At 34.9% G+C, this 24,064-nt stretch overlaps 1 protein-coding gene and 2 non-coding genes across 4 annotated transcripts in view; 2 read left to right on the plus strand and 1 right to left on the minus strand.

Annotated features, from left to right (window-relative positions):
* Positions 1-24,064, minus strand: part of hth (Meis homeobox homothorax) — a 516,737-nt gene that overhangs the window by 234,443 nt on the left and 258,230 nt on the right. The gene's annotated exons all lie outside the window — the stretch shown is intronic.
* On the plus strand, positions 3,180-3,298 carry LOC149416665 (5S ribosomal RNA). The gene has a single exon (XR_016303448.1). It is a non-coding gene; the product is annotated as a 5S ribosomal RNA (ribosomal RNA).
* On the plus strand, positions 3,621-3,739 carry LOC149416666 (5S ribosomal RNA). The gene has a single exon (XR_016303460.1). It is a non-coding gene; the product is annotated as a 5S ribosomal RNA (ribosomal RNA).

A 24,064-nucleotide genomic window follows, 5' to 3' on the forward strand; every position in this document is an offset into this window, starting at 1 on the left:
AAAATCTTATGATACATATTAAAATGGTAATGTCTTTAAATCAGCCAAAATTTAACCCCTATGCTTCAGTATATGAAGTGATGTGAATTACTGAACCAAAGATGTCGCGAGATGTTGCTGCAATAAATTAAACAAGTGCATTCTGTCCCTATCTGTAGCTGTATCACGTTCATTGATAGGAAGTCTGGTGTGATGAATTCATTGAGCCAATCATTTTGTTTGCCAGTTAACAGATGTGTGTGTCAAGGAGGACACTGACAATTCCAAAGGAGCCGACCTTCGATGAACCGCCAGATATGGCGTGTGCTGTCAAGGAGAGACATCCAAACTTACATTGTGACGAAGATGGTAGCAGGGAAGTAGAGAGTTAGTATCAGGAAATTAAAAAAGATCAGGAAAGCAGAGGAATACGTTGTATCAAATAAGAAAGATTACAAAATATTAATATCAGAGCAAATAGTGTTTGTGGCTACACTCCACTGAATCATCAAGAGGAAGAGAATGGCAGAAAATACCAGGATAACAGAGGGATAAAGAGTGACAATGACGAAGAGCCTTATAGATTTGAGAAGAGATTCCGAATAGCACGATCACGATAGCAGAATATATCAATTGGTTTAGTATCAGAAGAGCTGAACGGCAGAAAGAATCAAGGGAACAGAGTGTATCAAAGAAGACAAGGAAAACTATGTCGAATGATAGAAGAGAACATTCATACAGTGTAGTACATAACCATGAGAGTGAGTGAGCATAGATGAACTGAAACGCAAATACCATCAGGGGAACAGATATACAAAGCGCATCAGAGAAGAAGAGGATTGTAGGTTCAGAAGAGAGTAGACGGCACCCATGGAGTGTCGAATATAAAATCACGAGAGCAGAAGAGCATAGATTCTCAGTGGAGCAATCGGTAAAGGAACCAAGGGAGCAGAGAGCGAAGGAGGGGCAGTGGGTACAAGGGGCGCACGGGACACCGGGGCCATTGGCCGCCAGCAATTGATACGCTGACTAAATTGGACCAAATGGTCTCTGATTCGGTCACCGCTTCAATTGGGCCGCAGGGTGCCTCGGAAGAAATCTTATCAAGCTGAAAATTAACTGAAAACCCGTTTAACGAATAATAACGAATTGAATAAAGTGCAGATATTTACAGAAAAATGTCTGGATTTAAGGGTGAGCAAAATAACAAAACACGATAAAGAAGCAAATTTTATTTTCATTTTGTTCAATTCTTTAAACAATTATAATGTCATAATGTATATATCACATCCAAATAATGGATTTTTTCAAAGTTAATATTTACGGATGTTTTGCATTGTATTTTGCTGGAAAGTAAATTTCATCACTCGTATGTCTTCAAATAATGTATATAAAGGTCTCCCTGTGGTGTTGAAACATGGATGTATGTATTTATATTGTTGAGATATTTTGATCACAAATACTCAAAGCACCGTCAATTGATCTTCCCGAGCTAAAATCTGAATATGACGTCACGCGCTCGTGGTTTATTTGTCAAATTAAAATAAGCAAATGGTACAAATATCAACTAACAAGCCTGCGACGCATAAGATTATTATTAATGGTGATACATCAAATTCTAAAACGTATTTATAAGCACAACCCTTTAGTTCTTTCAAAGTTTTTACTCAGCCTGCAATGTTTTCTATGTATTTAAAATGTGCTATATATATCTTATTTTTTTAATTTTCAATTAAAACAAATGCTGTTTTAAAACCTAGATAACATTATCTTTCCGGTGTATGTATTTAAAATAAACATAACTAATTCTTAATAATAAAATTTTAATATCAAACGTAAAAAATGTTGTAAAAGACGCTTACTTTACTGAGAAATTGAGAGAACTCGATATTTCAAAAACACATTCGTTTTGTTTAGAGTATTTGTAAGAAAACTCTTACCTCACATTTTATCTCGTTCATGTAATAAAAAATAATAAATATTTTAAGTTAGACCAAATGTAACGTTAGCGGCGCGAAATACGAATTGTTAATTTTGGCTATTTTAAGCAATTAGTTGATAATTTCAGCGGGAACATAATAATAATAATTGGATGACTTGTATAGCGCCGTTTTTGTGCAAAATCACCTCAAGGGCACTGTACAAACTTATAATACATCTCTACAGTGATCTATGTTATTACTTAACTGTTTACGGAGATAATATACAGTACAATACTTACCTGGTAGGTCACTTGAGATTAACACTTAATTAACATTATGTAATTGTTTATTAGCGAAATTTAGATACAGGATTTAGGACATAATTGGAAAATTAATTGGATAACAAGTCAATAACAAGAAAAATCCAAGTTAATCGGTTTAATTGTTGGCAAATGAATCATATAAATGCGTTTAAGATTGACGATTGATTTTATTCATTAATTTCATTCATTTAACATATATATCCAGCTAACAATAAAAACACCCTAATATAATAGAACTTCCTTCTTCTTCTGGCGTTAGTAAGATTAGATTGTTAATATTAATTTTAGTTGTAAGTTGCTAAATATGTAAATACTCATATATATGTCGTTAAGATAGTAGTTATAGGCCTTAGTCGTAAGTCACTAGATATAAGTCTTAGATATAAGTCAGTAGTTCTAGTATTAACTATTTAAGAAATATATTTGTACAGCGCCCTTGAGGTGATTTCTCACGAAAAATCTCGATTAAATTACCTATATCCGCATAATAGAAAAAACCATAAAAATACTTTTAAAATATGGAAGCTCGGCATTGATGTAATTAGACATTAGTCAATGAGGCGCGGTCATATATAAACCAGGTAAAAAAATGGGTGTGTCAAGCCTACGCAAGACAGAAGTGAAACTTCTAGTATTCTTCTCTCTCTCTCTTTTCATTTCATTCTCTCTTTTTTTCTGTCTATTGACATATTTATAAGTAGCATGTGATAAAAAAAATTAAAAGTTATAAAAAAAGAAAAAAAAAATTAGTTAAAGCGGGGATCGAACCTCGGTTCTTCACGACCACAGTCGTGCGCTCTGCCTGTAGACAGCGAAGATGAGTTAGGAGAGTGAGTTAAACTAGGTATATAATATTTACACCTTGCTAATGTTTTCAGTATTATTAGGGCTTTTTTATACTAATTTTCATATATTTATTGGCAGGTAGAGTAGAAATTAATATTGTTTAGCGTTTGCCAACGACCATACCATGTTGAACACACCGGTTCTCGTCCGATCACCGAAGTTAAGCAACATTGGGCGCGGTCAGTACTTGGATGGGTGACCGCTTGGGAACACCGCGTGCCGTTGGCCTATTTTTTATTTTAATTTCATGTTTTTTTTATTTTTTTATCATTACTATAATTAATAATATCATAAAATTCTTTAACTTTTCAAGTATGCTACAGGCCTAAAATATTACTTAGTGGATTGATATTATGGTCAACCATTGAAAAAAAAAATTCCTACAAACTTATTAATGTAATTACGATCTTTTTCAAGCGCGTATGTAATGATTATTTTTATCAACCTCGCACACACCTTGCTAATTTTTTCAATATTATTAGGGCTTTTTTATACTAATTTTCATATATTTATTGGCAGGTAGAATAGAAATTAATATTGTTTAACTTTTGCCAACGACCATACCATTTTGAACACACCGGTTCTCGTCCGATCACCGAAGTTAAGCAACATTGGGCGCGGTCAGTACTTGGATGGGTGACCGCTTGGGAACACCGCGTGCCGTTGGCCCATTTTTTATTTTAATTTTATGTTTTTTTTCATTTTTTTATCGTTAACATCATAAAAAATTTTATATCATTCTTTAACTTTTCAATTATGCTACAGGCCTAAAATATTACTTAGTGGATTGATATTATGGTCAACCATTAAAAAAAAAAAATTCCTTAAAAACAAAAAAATAATATTCCATGGCCGAGAATCGAACTCGGATCAACTGCTTCGAAAGCAACTATGCTGACCATTACACCACCAACGCCAGTTGTCGAGATGAGCTAAGAAGCATTTATATTTTACTTCAAAACTTTTACTACATCAAATGAACTTTAATCGGTCCCGCATTTTCGTTTCGGTCATGAGTTGGTTTTACTCCTCGAAATTGCATGACGCGCGTAAAGAAGTTTCACTTCAAAAACTCCATTTGTTACATACACTTAAAATAGCTAAATTAACGAGCTACCCATTCAATATTTATAATGTCTAATCAAATTATGTATGCAGCTATTCTTTATATGTAGGTTGAAGACACTTACAAAGTATCCACCCTACAAACATATTGGATTTTGGTAGTTATTTATAAATATTGGTGTGTTGATCGAGGAGCCGAACATCCAATATGTATTCATGGTATCCATGTATGCTGCTATCTACTTAAATGAGTTATTCCCATTAGCGGTATCGGAAAGTGCCTTCCGCCAATCGTAGAAAGAAAAAGCGTCGGTTCTTCGAAACAAATTATAACAACCTAAATCCGAAGTGGCGCCCTTATCAATATGTTAAGCGACATTTTATGTGAGGCCAAACCACCTGCAATAAAACAAAACAAGAATGCCTCAGCCTTCCTCTACGTAGAGGAACTTAATTCATTTTATTGGTGGGTTGTACTTCCTTCTACCAGAATATCACTTGAAGATAGGATAGGAATAATTTATTTTATAAGAATTGCTTCGTATTATTTGTTTTGGAAGATATTGAAACAAAATAAAATACCACGGTGAGAGTTCTGAGTTTGTAAGTCTTGAGGAGGAAGACAGACACATATCGCTTCATATCAGGTCCATTTAAGTCTTCAAAAATGTTGATATGGTAATTATTATTTAGGTGATACATCTCAAAAGACCCTCTGGCTTTACTGATGAGTAGTAAAAATAATGAATATGTAATTTATCATTAGTTTTAAGCCAATGATTCGATGGCTGAAGGAGTCAAATTGTATTTGTTACTTCTTGACATTATTATTAGAATATTTTTATATAATATTAAAGATGAGAATAAGAACCATTCAGATATAGAAGGCAACCACAAAATTTGACAACTGCGAAGAGACAGAATTAAAAGTGCCAATTAATCACCAACATAAATTAATATTTTCATTTTTGCCGTTGTGTCTATTGACGGGCACGTGAAAGAACGTAATGTTTTTCAGTGCTGCGCCATACTGCTCTCAGAGATGTCCTTCAGTCTCCATTCTCCGTTCTGCTGTAGTGCTATCATCCTTGGCATTTCAGTAATGATAACTCTAATGGACTATGGGTGCAGGACATAGCCAAGCTCCGTTGGTTTAACGAGACGGGATCGATCACAGCATTGTCTTCTCTGTCATAATACAATCAGGAACGTATAAATAATGACAACGTCTCCAAGATTCATCTGGACTCGCAGAGCACTGATCACAATGTGAATGAATAAATTGACCTTTGGATTTTCGTTCCTTTCACTTTATAATGGTATTAGACCCATTTGAATTCATTCATAATTAATGGATTTGTCACACAGCTTCGCACGAGCTTAGACACTCCTTTCTGGAAATATTCAAGTAATTGTAATCCAATAGAATTCCGCGTATCATATTAATTTTTTATAACTAAATTGATATTTCGAAATCTGTAGATATGTAACAAGTAAAATTTTTTACAAAAAACGCAATTTCAAAAGCCTGAGCTCGCCATTGGTACACAAACAGGCGGTGAAGTAAAGATTAGTTTTCTATGGTTTTATTTTAAATCGATGTGTTTTCAGAATAAGATTTACCCTATTTGAAATGGAAGCGTAATTTCCAGAATGGTTTCGCTGAAAAGTTATTAACGTTGATAAAAGATTCACTGACAGCCATTTTGAAGAAAAACACATAAAAGTGAGGCAATAAAATCGTGGATTATTTACTAATGCACGTCTCGGATATGTTATAATGGAGGAAAACGTAAGTTATAAACGTTTTATCTCATTCGAAATAGGAGCGCAGAATGTATACGGAGGTACCTTGGGAGACAGAAATTTTATTGGCAATATCGGATCGTATCTCCGTCGTAGCATTCCGCCGTAGGACTTATCTGTAATCAGTCTGCGATCCTGGTACGTGATTCTACGACCCGTAGATCGAGGAATCGAGAATAACGAATAACCGAAGACCACTCAAACGAAATTTTGTTTATTCCCAACTTGTCTGACACGATATTTACAGAGCAATTTTTATCATCAGTGGGAGAAGAGAAGAGAATTAATCTGTGAAAAGAACATCTTCTAATATCGTTATAAATAGGGAGGTTGTATATTATAATAATATATGTTCTTTAAAAATAGAAGAAGGCTTGCCAATTTCCATAGTTGAGTAATCTTTTTTGCAGCTCTACGACGATTTATTATTCAGCGTTTGACTCCGGTTAAATATTCATGAAAATAGCTCACAACAAAAAAGAAATTTGAAATCTCCAAGTTTAATATCATATTTTCATTCCGCTCCGCGTGTGCCGTATTTCCTTTCCTTATTATATTCTTTCTCGGTAGCCAACTCTCCCCGCCGCTATCTCATACGTAGCACACATAACTTGCTGGGGAGATATCGGGATACCATTAAGAAAATTGCTTTATACCTACCTCCAGCCGAGTGTAAGGCTAAGCCAAGGCTGTGTACTATGTCCTATGTATGCTACATCTTTTGTATACTTCTGCTCTCCCATGCTCGTAGCTCGTAGCTCGTAGCTACCTACGTCCTACGCCGGGCGAATTCTTTCAATTCTTATTTGCCGAGCACACACACATCCGGGGTTCGGATACGGCTGCTTTTCGCTTAGGTTACAAAACAAATTATTTATTGGCTTCTGTTATTTGTTTGTACTATTTTACGTTAAAATCTACAATGGTTTCTCCTATCCAAAAGCAAAATATTTATTCAGAAACATATTGCTAGATCGGAATGATAAATATTAGAGAATAATACGGTGTTTAAGACTTAACTAACGTGATTGCATTTACTTATGTGGAGTTTTGAGTTCACGGCAAATGAACCAATATTTTTTTGTTTTTCTGTTTGAGTTGGTGACAAATGAACGCTACATGACTCTAAATTAGCGCAACTCTCATATATTTTATTCAACAATGTTTTTCCGACTCAGACAAGACGTGATCTATGTATATGATTCACTTGATCATGCCATATCTTACATATAGGACGAGTAATTTTAATCGATTTCAAATAATAGTTAGGCTACTAACGGTTGTTATTTTAAAATACTCCCCAATTTTCATCTAATAAATGTGTGTATACAATATTCAATTGCACGCCATCGATTTAGTAATTGGCACCCCAAAAGCACGTTATTGACGTGGCTGAGCTATTTTAGCTTCCACGGTAAGTCGCAGAGAGGTCTCTCCTCGCCCAGACCGACCGTCTCTTGTCGCGCCGACGCCCTAAGCCCAAATCTATATTTACGCCTAAAAGAAAGGGATGACGCCATCCCCATTGCCGCTCGTAGAAAGAGCCGAAGATAGGTGAGCTATGTACGATTATGGATTGCTTCCCTTTTCTGTCGGCTTAAGCTCCGCTCCGAGGTTTTCTCTCTTTCCCTCCTAGACGCCTGGAACGTACAAGTGAGCGCGCTACGGACGCCCGCGCCGTCGCGATGCAATTTCATCGGAACCCCCCGATCCAGCAAGTCTTATTTCTCTCATCCCTGTCTCGCGAATCTCGCCCTTACGCAGAGCGCGCCATTCCGTTTCCGCAGGTCGGTTTCCCTCAGCGCAGACTTCTCGGAAAAGTCCCTCCGACTATTCGCAAAGACAAACTTATTTTCAAGTTCAACCAGACAGTAAAAGGCATTTATATTACACGCCATAATGGCTTTTATGCGCACTAAAAATAAGTGCGCGTTAAGCTCGGGATGGGAATCCTGTTGCGGCGTTTGGGAAATGGGTGGAGAAAATGGTTCAGACGTCGATTCCAGGAATGTCGCTGATTTGATGTACGAGTTGTGCGGGACGTTTGGATGGGAGACTCCCTCCTGTGATTGACAGCTCGGACCGCGCCCATCCCGCTGCCGGCTGACGGCTCACCGTTCCTCACGTGCGTTGCCCTGTTCGCTGTACGCCTGTATTCCTGTATCGCCGTCGGCACTGCGCGTCTTGCCGTCTTCCCTCTTCCGCTTCCGACTCTCCTCGTGAGACGTATTGACAGCTTTATTTGCGTGTTGTTGACAAGCACGAGCACTACCACACAATGTCAAGGCTGTTTTATTATACCCGAAATTGATGTAGGGCATGCCCCGGATTGTGCGACCCGACACCAATCGATATACCAGGAACTGACTCACGCGATTAGGATCAAATTTCCTAACGATAAACCAAATCACTGAGGGATACTATTTCACCTTATATTTTAAAGTTATTATGTTTTGGTTTCAGCTACCAACTTATTAGAACGGGAGGTAAAGGATTATACACAAACGGCAGATTGGTTTGCATTTCCGTCATAGTGGGGAAGTGTCATATAATATGTACACTGAGTCACATAAAAAGAGCAGCGCAGAACGCAAAACGCAGAAGTAAGACGGATTCAGCTGTCGTAACCCTTGTCCGACTCTCGCCATAAAACGGACTACGAAACGACCCGTTGTTTTTATTTTACGATCGTCCCAATGATGGATATGCGTTTTTGAGAACGTAAACCGCTTCTCGTCTCCTCTTCTCCTGATACGCTATTGCCGTCTCCATTTTCTCATTGTTTACAGGATCTGATATGCCCGGAGTGTATGGGAATTATAGAGATACGAGTGGCCCCTGGCACACTCTCTTATAGTGTGTTTAACTCGATGTAAGTCTGGCTTTTATTACGTTTTTATAACCCTATACTCATTGCTCAAAGAGGCTATACTATACTTTACTGTACGGCGTACGCTTTGCTTCGAGTGGAGGGTCCTCATTGCAACATACGAAATGACACTTGTGTTTCAGCCCGTTAACTTTGCATGTAAGATTACTTTTATTCTAATTTTTGCACTTTGAATATAATTGAACATATAATTAAATTAGAAAATGACTATTCTTTATACTTTAAATTTGCTGGATAGGAGAAAAAAATAGATAAAATATTTTAAAAAAACTATGATTTAATGATATATTTGAAAATGCAGTAAGATTCTTAAAAATACAATAATATATTTAAAAATACAAATGCATGTCGAAATTATTCATAATGCAGACCTACAATATATTTTTATATGAGTACGTATAATAAATATCAGTAGGCATAATAAATACATATTTTTCATGTTACTTTGTAGTTATCCTAGTTTGTATTATCGTAGAATATGCATAAAGGAAAGCAATAAGTTTATAATTTTATTTATTTATCTTTTTACTCGCGTTAAATACACTTTTACATATATATTTGTACATTTTGTACAATATACAGGGTTTCCGGGTGTAAATTGCGCTTACGGGGGTGATTCTACATGATAGTACAAGTAGAAAAACAAAAATAACTTTTTTCGAAATTCAAACATTTTACGGTAGTTTTTAGGTAAAAAAAGTTTAATTGTTTGTATGGGAATATAATTTTTTAAATTTTATCGCACATCAACCAACTTTATTTTGTACATCCAGGGTTAAACAATTTCACTATATAAGTCAGCTTTATTTCAATGCAAAAAACGAATTAAAAAACTTATTTACCATAAAATTAACCAATAGTACAGAGCGAGGTGCTTAAATTTTCAAATTTTAATATTTTTTTATTTTATTTTTATTATTATTTTAATATAGATCATATGGGTTACATTAATACATACATATTTTGCAAAATATAATATTTAGGTTCATAATTGGTCATGTAGGTATACCTTAGAGAAGAGGAGCTCTTGTGCCTGATAAGGGAAATTATGACTCGAACTGTCATAATTTGGAGGATATATACCGTAAAGAAAAACATTACGAATTGTTAATAAATCTTAATTGGAGATTTTTATAGCATAAACTATTTATTATGTTTATTTTGTTTTTGTGAATCCTTTAACTTTGTGGTACGTCACATATACACATATCCTTGCTTTACCTGACGTTATGTTTACATCCCATATTTTACGATCTTACATATGTTTCGAAGGGTTAACTCTTTTATTGCGTATGGCCACCTAAGTAACAGGCAGCACACGTTTTTTATGTAGTCAATTTTTTTATAGGCGAAATATTTATTACTCTGTTACGATGGGCGGACTGTTGGGATATCCTCGTAAAATGTCAAAGATTGTAAAGTGCCGTTGGTTCTGCAGAAAGCCTTGTTCAATATAATGTAATATACCAAGGCACTACAGAGCTTTCTTTCTGAGTATTCAATAAATATTATACGAAATATTAATACTCGAATAGATTTTGATGTCATTATTATGGTCGCTTCACTGACTAACTAACCATCACGTCGTTTACCCACAGTGGTAGGAAGAGACAACAGACCGGCAAACAACACGGTCTAGGCACATCTGACTCTTGACATGGCCTGACTTAAGTATTTAGTTCATTTGATAGTGTCATGTCTTCAACTTAATCTGCCACTTACATTCGCGTAATGTGTATTCCTCTTACACTCCTTTCTACGTTCATTCGCTCTACATGCCAAAAGTATCTCATAATAATGCTTCTCTAACTAACTAACTAACTAACCAACCATCATTCCGTTTCCCGCAGAGGTAGGCAGAGAGGACAGAACGCCAAACAACTCGGTATTGGCAAACACTACATGCCTCATTCACATTTCTGACTATTGACATGTTGACACTGAAATATCGGATTCACTTGATCGTGCTATGTTTTTCTCGGGCGCCCCCGACTTCTGCTACCATTCACATTTGCATTCTATATTCTCCTTACACTCCTTTCTTCGCTCATTCGCTCTTCATGCCCAAACCATCTAAGCGTCCCTCTCTTAATCTTACTCATTACGCTTACATCAACCCTGCATTCTTTGCGGATATCCACAAGAACATGGTTCAATCTTCTCAATGAATCAAATAAAGTTTAACACGGGAGTATTAATATTAAATGATCACCTGTTATAATAGGGTATTTTATTTAAAAATGTCATCTTTATTTGTTTCCACTCTAAAACATTTTCCAATAATTATTGACTGTGATATAGTCTGACTGGCTCCGGGCAGAGGGAATTTTTCTTTGCCACAAAAAATAAAAGTCATTTAATTATCATCGATGCGTTCTATAAAGAACCATTGGGCTTTGTTTAAACAACAGCTGTCCAAAATTACACGGTAAACTTATCGCATTGAATATTCAAATTATGACTTGTGTATTTGGTAAAAATAGGCATCAGGGATGGTTTGGGTTGTTATTTGTGGGGGAGGAATTGGGGGGAGGTGGATGAACTAGTGCAGGCCAGGACCGTTTTGCCGTGTCACTGTGAGTAATGCGGGGCGCGAATTACAAGGGTTAAATGCTTCAGAGGACAAAAAACAACACAAAAAACCTTTTTTTCATAAATAGGATGGAAATACCTTCTTTTTTAATGTGAAACTGTACTAAAGTTCGACGAAGTCTGGAGCCGTTGAGACTATGGCATCCCCAATTGGGGTATGTTGTGAGGCTGAATGTAGTTGTGAGGAGAAGGAGATGAGGGGAATAGGAGGGTTGGGAGTATCTGTCTATTCAGATCTGGTCACCAAACACGTCCAAAGCAATTACAAATAACGTTTCAATTCTGAATGGTGGTCTTACACTAGGGTGATACTGAGAGTATCTTCCACTCTAGAACGTGCCACAAGTATACTTTGAAACCCATCTATTTGCAAAATTTTTTAAATGTAACTAACTTGTAATAAATATAGTTAAATTCATTTCAATTTTCTAAATCATTAATATTTAACACTATGCACTTTTAACATGATGTTTTACAGAATGAGAAATTAAACATTTATATTTACTTGAGTTAACGAACATATTATACATGGCAAACTGGTGAATCTACATCACCAAGAAAACCTAAAAACTTTTTTTTTTAATTTTCAGTTTTTTAGTTTTTTTTTTTTTTAATTTTTATCATAAAGATTTTAAAAAACTACGTCTATGTGTTAGAGAGCTATTTAACAGCTGATATTAACCCTCGAGCGATCGATTTTTTTTTCAAATTAGACCTAAAACATTCCAACCGTTCTTCATAAGAGTCCTGCACGCAGAACCATGGCTTAGCACTGAAATAAAAAGAGTGTTTCCCAATACAAAAAGCTCGCTGTTATTTTATTGATATTTTATGAACTGCTGAGCTTTTCACACGACCCACGTGGCCACCCTCCCTTCTCTCTCTTCCCCTCCTCCGCACCTCCACCCGACTACGAATAATGTGCCGAATCATGGTGATAATAATAACATTTTTAAATATCATTATTCAGCAAAAAATATCCGGCTATTAGGGGTGCAGAATGTAGAAGAGGTGTCGGAATGAAAAAAAGGACCAGCGTGAATTTACATTCATACAAGCAAAGAAGCCAAGTGATTCTCTTTATATTTATAGTATAAATAATTAATATACCTAATTTTCGACCGTCTGAAAGTGTAATTAAGGCATTAAACAGTGAATATGTACAACATCCAAATATATACAGTACAATTGACCCTGTCCGAGAAAAATTCACCAATAACATAGTCTGATATTGTATCGTTAAACTATTTTTTGTTATGAAATATGTAAGTATCATAATCGTAAGAAACTTTTTAAAGTTTCAAAAAGATTAATATAGTTTAATTAATTTTCAGTCGACTTTAATTATTTTTATTTTATATAAAACATTGTAACTAAAAAATGTTACAATCAAAAGGAATAATAATAATATTCGGATGATTTGTTTAGTGCCTTTGTTCAAAAGCAAAATCACCTAAATAAAAGTTCCAATAAACTATTTTTTAGTAGTTTCACAATTATCTTTTTTTCGGAATGCCCGCTCCATTCATTCCCCGGCGGGATTTATGAGGTTCACATGGCGACGCCTGAGGCTCTAGACTGGCTCGCAGACCTAGATGTCCCTCTCTGACCCCCCATCATACAAAAGAAGAATCTTTTTTTCTGTTAGCACGTTTTTAATGTGAAACCGCACAATAGTCCCAACTGCTCTCAACCGTCTGGAGCCAGTGAGACTATGGCATCCCCAATTGGGGTATGTTGTGAGGATTGCATGCAAAGTATTGGGGAGGGAAAGGAGATAGATCACGGTCCATTGATCATTTCATTTCAAGTAATGTTTCAATTCTAATGTTGGTTTTGAACCCACGCCCTCTGGCTTGCTATTCGAAAGCCATATCCCCGACCACTGTTTTTTCTCCAATATTGTATGCATTTACGTACTAAACATTTGTATGTTTGTCAGAATTGAGTAAAACGTATTTTAATATGCACCCTCTTAATAATTACCCGAAAAATTAAATCATTTCATTAGATATTTAGAATACGCCCCATGTTCATGTTCACACAAATTTTCTAAAAATAACATATTTAGTAAAGTGTAGAGCGGAATTATTAGTTTCGAACCAGTAAAAATAGTTATGTTTTGAATACCCTGCCCCAAAATAATTCCATCAAATAAAGTTAATTTTATAAGGATTGATAAATTCCAAGTAATAAGTTCGTCATTAACACACCTGTGCTTCTGTGACATAAGCCAGCGTACATATATTTGAACGTCACTTTTGTTTTCAATAATGAATGAATGCAAATTTGGAAACGGAAATTTATCAATTTCCCGGCATCCGATCGAGTTGAAACTCGGCAGACAGAATCATTATCGATGACAGTGCATTCTAATAATTCGTAGCAATCACATACACACACGCGTAGTAAATATACGAAATAAATGTCGGTCCTCCCTGATTTGTTGATTTTGTTAGCGCGGTTGACTCCAGTCCCTGGGAAGGAAGGCACAATCGTCAACAAAAAATTTAAAAAAATATTTTTTTAAATAGATATGGATTGAAAACAAAAATATTTTTTGAATGGGTTGATTTTTTAAATATTTATCTATACGTAGACACTATTTTTTATAAAATCATCCACACTGAGAGTGGTCTTGAGGTGATTTTTCACAAAAACGGCGATATAAAAATCATCCAAATATTATTATCAAAATCCTCTGTGCGTATAATTCCAAGATGGCGTCCTCGCTGAGCAGATGATCAGCTGATCGCGACGCAGCGGGCACACACGACTAAACAACATTCTGAAATGTCATGTAGATTAATGGTGCTTTCGCGTGGTTCCAAAACATATAATGCTTTACTATACACGCCGTATTGCGTATCGAGCCGTAGTATTCTGTACGAGTAGACTACATACAGTAATACTCCGTAAGGCGCAGAGAATCTGCCGGTTACTGGTGAAGTGCTCGATGTGCCTATAGTCTTGTTATACTCTTGTTGCCCGCCCGAGATTCATTCGGGCACAGAACTGCCGGCTATATATCACTTTTACTCCGGATCGGCCTTTCTTGCGGGGTGAAAAACTAAGTTCAGGCCTAATTTATTATCCACCCTGTTCGCAGCCACATAACTTCTGGGAAAATTTGTGGCTTCACTTGTTGCTCAGTACACTTTTCACTCTCGAAACACGACCAACAACCTACCACACAACAACGCGAACCTTTATTAATTTCACATCAAATATCTGACAGATTAAACGATAATTTATTACTCTTTCACGGTAAAAAATAAGTTTTTTTTTAAATTTATGAATTGAAACAACGCAACGTGTTAAATTTACTTTAAAAAGGTAAGGTAAAAAGAGAGGTGTTCGATTTTCATTAGTCACTTCCAATCGCCCTTCTTTGATTTGTACTACCTTTCACACACCCAAATTAGGGTGGACTAAAACACGCCTGCCACACCTGTCATGTTGCCTGTTCTCCTTGCGTGGACCTATTATTAACTAGTCGATCAGCGGTATTCTCCGTTCTCCGGCAACTCAGTGTTGTGGGATATAATGTGAAGCATTCTTTCATTGCTGGTTCGACTATTTGATTTCAATTCAATCGATGGAACAGATCTGTGATTCCGTTCAATTAGGCGAGCGAGAGGCTTGTTCCCTAACGACGTTTAAGTGCCGCGTTATTGGAGAAACAGGTGTGCACTGTACCTACGGTGTACCTGAGCGCTGACCTCTTCCACCGATACTAACTAACAGGCCAACATAAAATGTATGGCCATTACGAACATTATATGCACTTATACTCCGATGAAAAAGGTAATAGCTTTGCTTCTGCTGCATGGTATACTTATATGATGATTACCAGCGCCGAATAAAGATTGCAAGCACACATTTCGGAATTTATTAACTACACGGAGAAAAATTATTGCTAATTTAAATTATAAACATTTTGAATTTATTTAACATAAAATCCATTAAAATGTATGAAAGTAAATCAAGCCACATAACTCCCATCTCTAGGAGGCGCTAGCGTAACATACTTCCATTAGAATGTATAGGAAATATCAGAAGTTCAGAAGTAGGAGATATTTATAAGTATTCTACAATATCAGTAGTTCTATCCAGCTAATGCAGGAAAGAGTCGGAGATACCCCATAAAGGTATTGCACGATCAAGAAAATCGATAGTTATATGGAAAACAGAAAGTAAACGATAAAACTTAACAACATAACCAGTGAATTTATTGTTATCAATTTCATTTTCATTTTCAGTATTCTGGGTCCAATCCTGTTCTTAATTCAGATTAATGTGCTATACTCTCTTTATTAATAACATATCTCAAAAGAAACTACAAATGCAACGTATGGGCAAAAACCTTCATGTACTAAATACTAGCAAAACTCTCATTTAAAACTCAAAACGATATTATAAAATTTAAATCTCAAATAAAATGCTGAAAACAAAACATGGGGAGATCGGAAATAGAAAATATACTGACACCGAATACATACTGAAACTGAAACCCCTTAAATGCACTAAAAAACACCATGTAATATATTTATGTTTACTTCACATTGCCCATACTACTAGCTTTTAATAATATATAAATGAAACACTCAACAAGTGCCCAGAGAGGATATCGTTATTTTTATTTGTTACAAAGAGGAATTTTTTATGCGGTTAACAGCGAATCTTAAAATTACACATATATTATCATTACTTTTTCAATGGGAATATGCATGCGTTCTATCCTCTTTGATTACATTTTCTGATGGTTAACTTTCTGAGTTGAACATGTATCCAAGTAGTAGATACCTATCTCTAATGAGATAATACTATAATTTCATTGAAATAATCATTTACACTGACATTCGTGCTCAAATAACACGGTTTTAAATGCGAGCCGACAAGCCTGTAATTTGAAAGGCCAATAAATAATTTTAGTAATGAAAGAAGCATTCAAGTGTCACGCATGAAAATTAAAAGTGGCCTATCAATGTGGAACAATCGGCAGATCCTTATCTCCTCCTGTACTCCTGTTATCGGGTGTTTTGTTTGTTTGAATTATTAAATACGAAGCTTTCATTAAATGTCGATCAATAAACAATTACTCTTGGGGTACCGATATTCATTAGGATTTTTATAATCCACAGCTTACATTAGAAGCCATTATTGAAAAAAAACACCATTTAAATAGTGAGTAATCCTCGTAACACTGACAGTAAAACGATTTAACGAAAATTCATAATTTACATTCACTCCACACAGGAAGAATCTTTGGGAATGTTGTGTAGGGGGTCGTTTTAAGAAATGGAAGGAGATGAAGTTCTTGGAAGAAAAAACATATAAGACGTGGCTAATAATCTAGGGATCAGTTTGTACCGGAGTGACGGACGAATGAATATATTTAAAAAAAAATTACAATGAATTTTTTTTTTCATATTTCTCGTCCAAAATACATCCATCAACAAATTTTAACTTCCCTACAACGAAAGTGGTCTGTGGCAGGACAACGTCTGCCCGGGCCCACTGTTATTATATAAATTTAAAAATAAAACACCTGACGAAAAGCTCATATATTTCTAACTCGACTTTAAAATGATGGGAGCACATCAGTGATGAATAAAGTTCCCTAAATAGCTTGGGTAAAACACGGTTTCTTCATCAAAAGTTAATTTATGCAAATAGGTAGCTGTATTTTGTTAATTTATTGAAGATTTGTATCTTTCTTACATCTATTCCATTGCCAGATAAACTTTTACAGTACATACCGAGGGACACATGGGTTCACATGGCAGTAGATACATGCTCACGTGACGTCCCGTTCCTATTGCCATGCAATTATTCAGATTTAAATAAGAAAACATGCCTGCCATGCGTAAGCAGCTATCCCTTTAAGACCCTTTGAACAAATGCTGTACCTCGATACAAAATTGTTACGCACTTATGAATACCTGTAATTTAGAAATTCAAGTTTTAAACCTGACTAAATAACGTGACGTGGATATATAGTGATTGTTTTTATTAAACCCTTAACATTAAAATTAAATTAATTTAATAATTTTAAACTACTGTGATAATCTACATTTAAAGCATGTCATTTATGCTGACTATGTATGTATGTAATGGGACTAATGGTTCATGTACAGAAATGTATTTTGGTATGAGGCGAAGATCAACCAGAGAAAAATCTCCATTAGTGTCTAACAGAAAGTGTCCTGAAGAACTCCGGCAAAGCTGCATAATAAGCGAAGGACATTATTTGATAGTACAAGATCTAATTGACTAAGCGAAGCTAAGTCCTGTTTTAACTCGACCACTTGGCATTTCATCTGTCTATAATTTTTTTCGTTACATTCCGGTTCCGGTTCAAGAAGGTGGCCTTGTTGGATACTACATTTTTATTCTCACATTTACATGATCTTGGTACATACCACAAGATGTCTGAGTTATTGTTTGTCTGAGTATTATTTTGATTTGTCAAATCGAAATATTTAATATTATAACACCCACCGGCCAGAAGAAAGTTAGAATAAAGATTTGGACATTTCTTTAGACAAATTGTGTAATTCCTTATTTGAAGTATTGAAAATTATATATTTAGTACTGTACTCAGAACAACTGGTCTATTCTAGTTTGTATTATCTAAGACGACACTGGCATGTACAGAGAAAAGCATTATGATTAAAGCTTTTAATTCTGGCTACTATTTCCACATGCATATTATTTCTGCATATATTTCAATAGATGTGCAATATACTGCAACAGGTGCTTTGTCAATCTAGGAAGTCAACCATTCCCGTCTACAGCAGTCTGGGTGCGTTTCTTCCTGTTTCGATTTCTGGCTTATAAACTTAATATTCCACCGAGTGCTCAACTGCAGTAATAAATAATTTACATACTCATTTCGAGGAGCTCGGGGTTAAAAGTATTAAATCTAATCACCATGTGGGAATTGTTGGCTGTGGAATTTTCTAGCAGCATTTCGGTAGATGCGTATTTCAATTTTGATTTTATGTCATTATTAACCAAGATGGCAAGTCAACAAAGTTTGTGACAGCAACACTCTTGAACCCCAAAATGAATCAATAATTTAGAAAATACAGCAAGCTTAGAAGTCAGTGGTAGAAGACAAGTGGTACACTAAGAAGAAATATATGAGGACCTTTTGCAAAATCGGACTTAATTTCTCCTAGAACAAATAAAGTGTCAGAGGCGGCGTAAGATTTAATCTGAAGTCTGAACTTATACCATTTGAAAGCACAGAAGAATATTTGACTTCGGTCTTCTGATTTTTTGACTATAGTATTATAAGAGTATCAGATGACAGACTTGCACTGGGACTTGTGCAAAGATTCTGCGAGTCAATTGAGATTTGAAACATTGGTTGAAAATGTGTTGTTCTCTACTTGGATGTCTTGAGGATTCCAAATCTAAATATGGACCAATTTAAGGATTAGAACGGTGTCTGAAAAGATGACCAGTCTATGGAGGTCAAGACCATCTTGAGGGTTTGGAAAGTGGTTGAAAATGTGACTAAATGACCCATATTACTGTTCTATATTTCTTATTGCAAACTTTGAGGATTCAAATCTAGACCTGGAGCATTTAATGGAATAGAGGAGTATTTCAAGGGAGACAAACTAATCATATTACAAAATTATTGTTCTTAGATATTATTATTGTTCTTTGTTTATCTTGAATAAGATCTAGACTTTGACCATTTTAAGGAGCAGAGGGGTGTTTGAAAAGATGACAAAATAAGCAGATTACGATCATTCGGTACAGTTGAAAAACCTGGGGTTGCTGTTCGCTTAATTCATATGTAAGTCGAGAATTAATGGTGTCGTTTTAGTTATTACCGTCACGCGTCACCCCCCGTTCCTCAGTGGCTGGAGGCTGGTGTATGTGAGTCCCGCACCAGCGTGAATACAGATTAGGCCGGTCCGGTTACCATACCGGCCGGTACAGGAATAGGCATTAAATATTCATACCAGTAATTAGGCGGAGTACCTGGCCCGCATACGAGAGGCGACCCTCACGTCCGCAAATCTTATGGGAATCGAATAATGTTTTGATTGACTGACAGTACAGTCCATAACTACTGGTACCTATCCGGCTACCAAAGACGCGGTCATAAATTTCCACGAGCATGTCAATTGTCCACGAGAGTGAAAATAAATATTTGATTTTATCAAAGATGTACCATCTACAATGTAACTGTGTGATAAAAAAGTCATTTGGAGTATTATTTTGATCGATGAGGTGTGAAGATTTATACACTTGGCTTTGATATTTTCTTGGCACAAATTTTCATTTCAAATGTTTTTACGTATTCACAACTATAAAATTTAAATAATTCATAAGAAAATAATAGTTTAAAACTGTCTTTTCTCTTTTGTAAAAAACATTCTCTGCAAGGGCAATGGCATTCCTGTATGTGCAGCTTTATAATTACATCATTTAAAAAAATACATATATGTAAACTTAATATAATAATAACATTAAATTTAAACCCAAAAAAGAAAAGCAAATGACACGGTTGTGTCGAGACCGGTAGACAAAAATAAACTAAATTTTAGTAACAAATGTACGAAAAATAAAACAATAATTTCAACAAAAGAAGCATTGGGCAGTACGTTTATAGTCAGTTGGCAACTAAAGTACAAGGTACATGTGCTGGCTTATCAGACAAAACCATAGGGTAACTATACTAACAATTCCAAGATGGATAGTATGAATAATAAATTATAAGAAAAAATAAAATAGGTAAATAACAACCGATAGGTAATAATAAGTAAATAATATTAATAATAATAAATAAATAGTAAGTAAATAAATTAGCTAGATAATAATTAAAGTAAATAATAAACAAAAAAAATATTTTAGAAGTAAATAAGTGCATATGCAGTAAGTAAATAAGGATTGTATCGAAACAGATTCCACACGGAATTCAATGTATGTTTTGTATTGTAATGGTTAAAATAAAAAGCAAACACGTTAACATATAAAAATGAGGATAATAAATTCGTTCCCGTTAGATTTTTTTATTTATCCACTTCGTTAGTAAGACAAGAGAAAAACATTTAATGCCTATCAAAAGGACACTCATTAAGGTTTCTTAAGAGAATTTATCCAAAAACTGGCTTTGCCGTTAATGATTCGAGCAAACCTGTTTTGTCCATTTATTTTACACGCAAACAGTCCGTGGTATATTAATAAAACATGTACGAGAAATTATTTTAATAAAATTCTTAAATTTTTTAAATTTCACAAAAAGGGTATTTGACGATCTTACGTGGCAGAGCTGTAAGAGGCAAGAACTTAATTTATATTAAAAAAGGTGTAAATTTTTGTACACCTCATCACAGTTAAATGTCTGAGCTTCGATTCAAACTGTTTGAATATAATTATCTTAAAGTCTTCTACTAAATCCCTTGATAAATATCGAAATTTTATTCTGTTGAAATAGTACTTCTCATATGTGAAATTGTTTTATATTATTATCCTTCCACTACACAGAGAGAAATTGATTGTTGCCCTCACGTAAAATGAACAGGCCTTATTAATAAAACATTAATTTAAGTTTTTTTATCGATTTGCCTTGATGATATATCATGACAATTAAATTTTTTTTTGTTGTAATGCATAAATATTCGTTTCATGAAAACGGGTACCGACATCATGATAATGTGTTCGTATTTTACGAAAAGTTTATCAGGAAACCTGTTTATTCATTCGTAAGAATTACCAATAATTATAAGAATTAAATTCTTAATAAATTAGCAATAGTCCTTTTCACCATAAACACTGAATCAAATTATCATTTAAAAAGTGACCTCTACAACACAGATGAACTTCTAATCTGAAAGACAAAATACAATCTATGTAAATAAACAATAATTATTATAGTGATTTGTTTTTGGGGTATTATGCCGTGTTGCGCTACCTCCTTCTTTAGCCAACGTTTCGGACAGCATTGTAGTGTCCATCATAAGGGTAGATGTGTAATCTGATGATGGACACTGCAAAGATATGAATGGCATAATACCCCAAAAACAAATCACTTTAATACTTTTGGCCGTGAAAATCTCAAATCATACCAAAAAATAATTATGTTTAGATACACAATTGTGTTTTAAATGGCTTTAGCTTTGTTATGCGAGTACGTACCTACTTTTCCAGTCCTTTACAACTTTTCATCCCCAGCAAAAACATATATGGAAAACAGTGTATTTTGATCATCAAGGAAATATACCTATCTAAAGAATTTTTGAAAAGTTTAAACAATTCTGTAAATTTCTAAAACTAAAAGCTAAATTATTGACAACAACAAATAATAAAGAACGCAGTGGAATCTAAATAATTAATCAAGTTCTTACGTAGGTAGATTAAAAGAAAAATTTAAACAAAAATGTCCGCACCAAAATTGCTACGGCAATAGACGACGCGCGACGTTCCTTCCATCTGGCGCCATTCATTTGATCAAATTAATCGATTAAAAGCCCGTAACCATTATGGATTCTAGTCCTCCATTCAAACATTTAATCAAAAAATTCCATCTTCCATTTGGACGAAGATATTTTGAAGTCAACTGTTGTATTGGGGCTACGGCCTACGCTGGGCTCGCTTCCCTGATTATGTGTCGGAACTTGGACAAGAATATCAAACCTCGTTCGAGATTATTCTGATAAACCAATTCTTATGTGTTCTTTTACAATGTTAAATTACTGAATTAAAACATAGCACACAGTCAGAATATCGTCCGATTTAAAAGAAATTTGTACACATCCTCGTGAGTCTATCTGCAAAGGTTTTGCTCGATCATTATTAAGAAACAAAAAAAGATAATGCTGGGATTTTCATCGAAGTATTAATATCAATATATATTATAATAACATTTTTATGAGTAGATGCTGTCCTAAAGTGTATATTTCATTGATATTTTTAGAACAATGCATTGTGCATCTACCTACTATTTTAATAAATAAACGCACGAATGACGGCATACTGAATTATTGTACTGTTGGTATAATATATATGACACGGTCAAGTCAATAACTTTTGAATACGGTGTTTTTTTCTTGTAGCGAAATTGAGTTGTGTTAGCCTCCGTGCTCGACATGCTGATGGGACTCGTAACATAAAGTTTTATAGGTTTCCATATTAAATGAACTACGTGCTTGAAAGTAACAATAAAGTGAGATATCAAACAAGATGTTCAATTTGGTACTCGTTCGATTCCGAGAACAAGTAAATTTCGATTTATGGGTACATTATATAAATGTTGTAAAACAATAAATGTTGTTTTTGTTGTTACTTCATATTTTTTACAATTATTGTTGAATGGGAGGGGCGAAGACCTATTTTGACTCAAACGCGAATTTCGTCTGTCTGTAAATTAATTTTGTGTTCTGTGTCCTGTCAATTCTGTCAAGATGGTAGCCGTGTTTGATAGTAGCATTTTATTCCGCCAGAGCGCATGAGCGTCGCGACTGTTGCGTGATGTCAAGTCCAAATAATCAACACTACGCGAAGTCTCATACTGCTCACAGAGCTACTAGTATTACACAGATAATGCAAATCTATTTTTAAATACTTCTAGGTATTTATATTTCAATTTTATTTTCTGGAATGAATGCAAATCTTTAGTGGCAATTACATACACACACGCGGACGTTTTCGCATTTTTTCTGAAATCGGATGAAATTACTGCATTTAATATACGAAATAAATGTCTGTCATATCCGATCGGAATATGACGGGGTTGGTAGAAGTGTGGACTCTAGTTCCTGGATAGGAAGGTTAAATCTTATTTTTTTATTATTTAATATTTTATTGGACATTTTAAAATAGATACTTAGTTGATTTTTTTTAATATTTGGATCTATCGCGTGAAAGCACATCATAAATGTTTTCGTTAAGAATTTATTATATGATATATTTTTTTAATGTGCACAAGAGTACCAAATGCCCGGAGCCAGTGGGATTATTTAATTCCCACTTATTAGGGTATGATGTGAAACTGAAGGGAAGGAGGAGGAGAAGTACCTACCTGGCTATTTAAATTTCTGTTTAAAATGTGGATTTCTAATAAAATATTAGTCATTCAGAATATATAAGAACACGTGTTCACGCAAGGTGGTGTTAAACCTTATAAATATAATGGACGAGATGCGAAAGTATTATAATTATTAAGAATAGAGTCACGTGGGGTAACCGTACGCGGAGTGTAAGTGTTCGCAGTGATGTTTCCGACGAGATTGTGCCTGTTAAGCGCCCGCGCGTTCCTTAATTCAGTAGCCTTCTGGATCGCGCCGAAGCAGGACATGTGTACAGTGGATGCTGATTTGTCAATAAAAACTGGTAGGTAAATTACTTTTTTTCGTGCTTTTCTTAAATTTTTCATCTCTGTTACCGATGTGTGCTATTGTGTAACCAGCTGTGTCAGAGCGACGTGGTCTATGATAATTTTTATTGAAATATTGTTAGTTAGACGGGTGCAAAGTGATAATTCTAATAAAGATAACCACTAATCTGATTTCTAAAGTTTATTGAATTTAGGTGTGATGGGGTAAGTGTGCTGGGGTAAGCGTTCGCAGTTGGATGAGTGCGAACACTTACCCCGATAGATAAAATTGATTTTATAG

Source organism: Hesperophylax consimilis, chromosome 16 (assembly GCF_061612785.1).
Source record: "Hesperophylax consimilis isolate HC1 chromosome 16, BYU_Hcon_1.0, whole genome shotgun sequence".
In the NCBI taxonomy this organism is placed as follows: domain Eukaryota; kingdom Metazoa; phylum Arthropoda; class Insecta; order Trichoptera; family Limnephilidae; genus Hesperophylax; species Hesperophylax consimilis.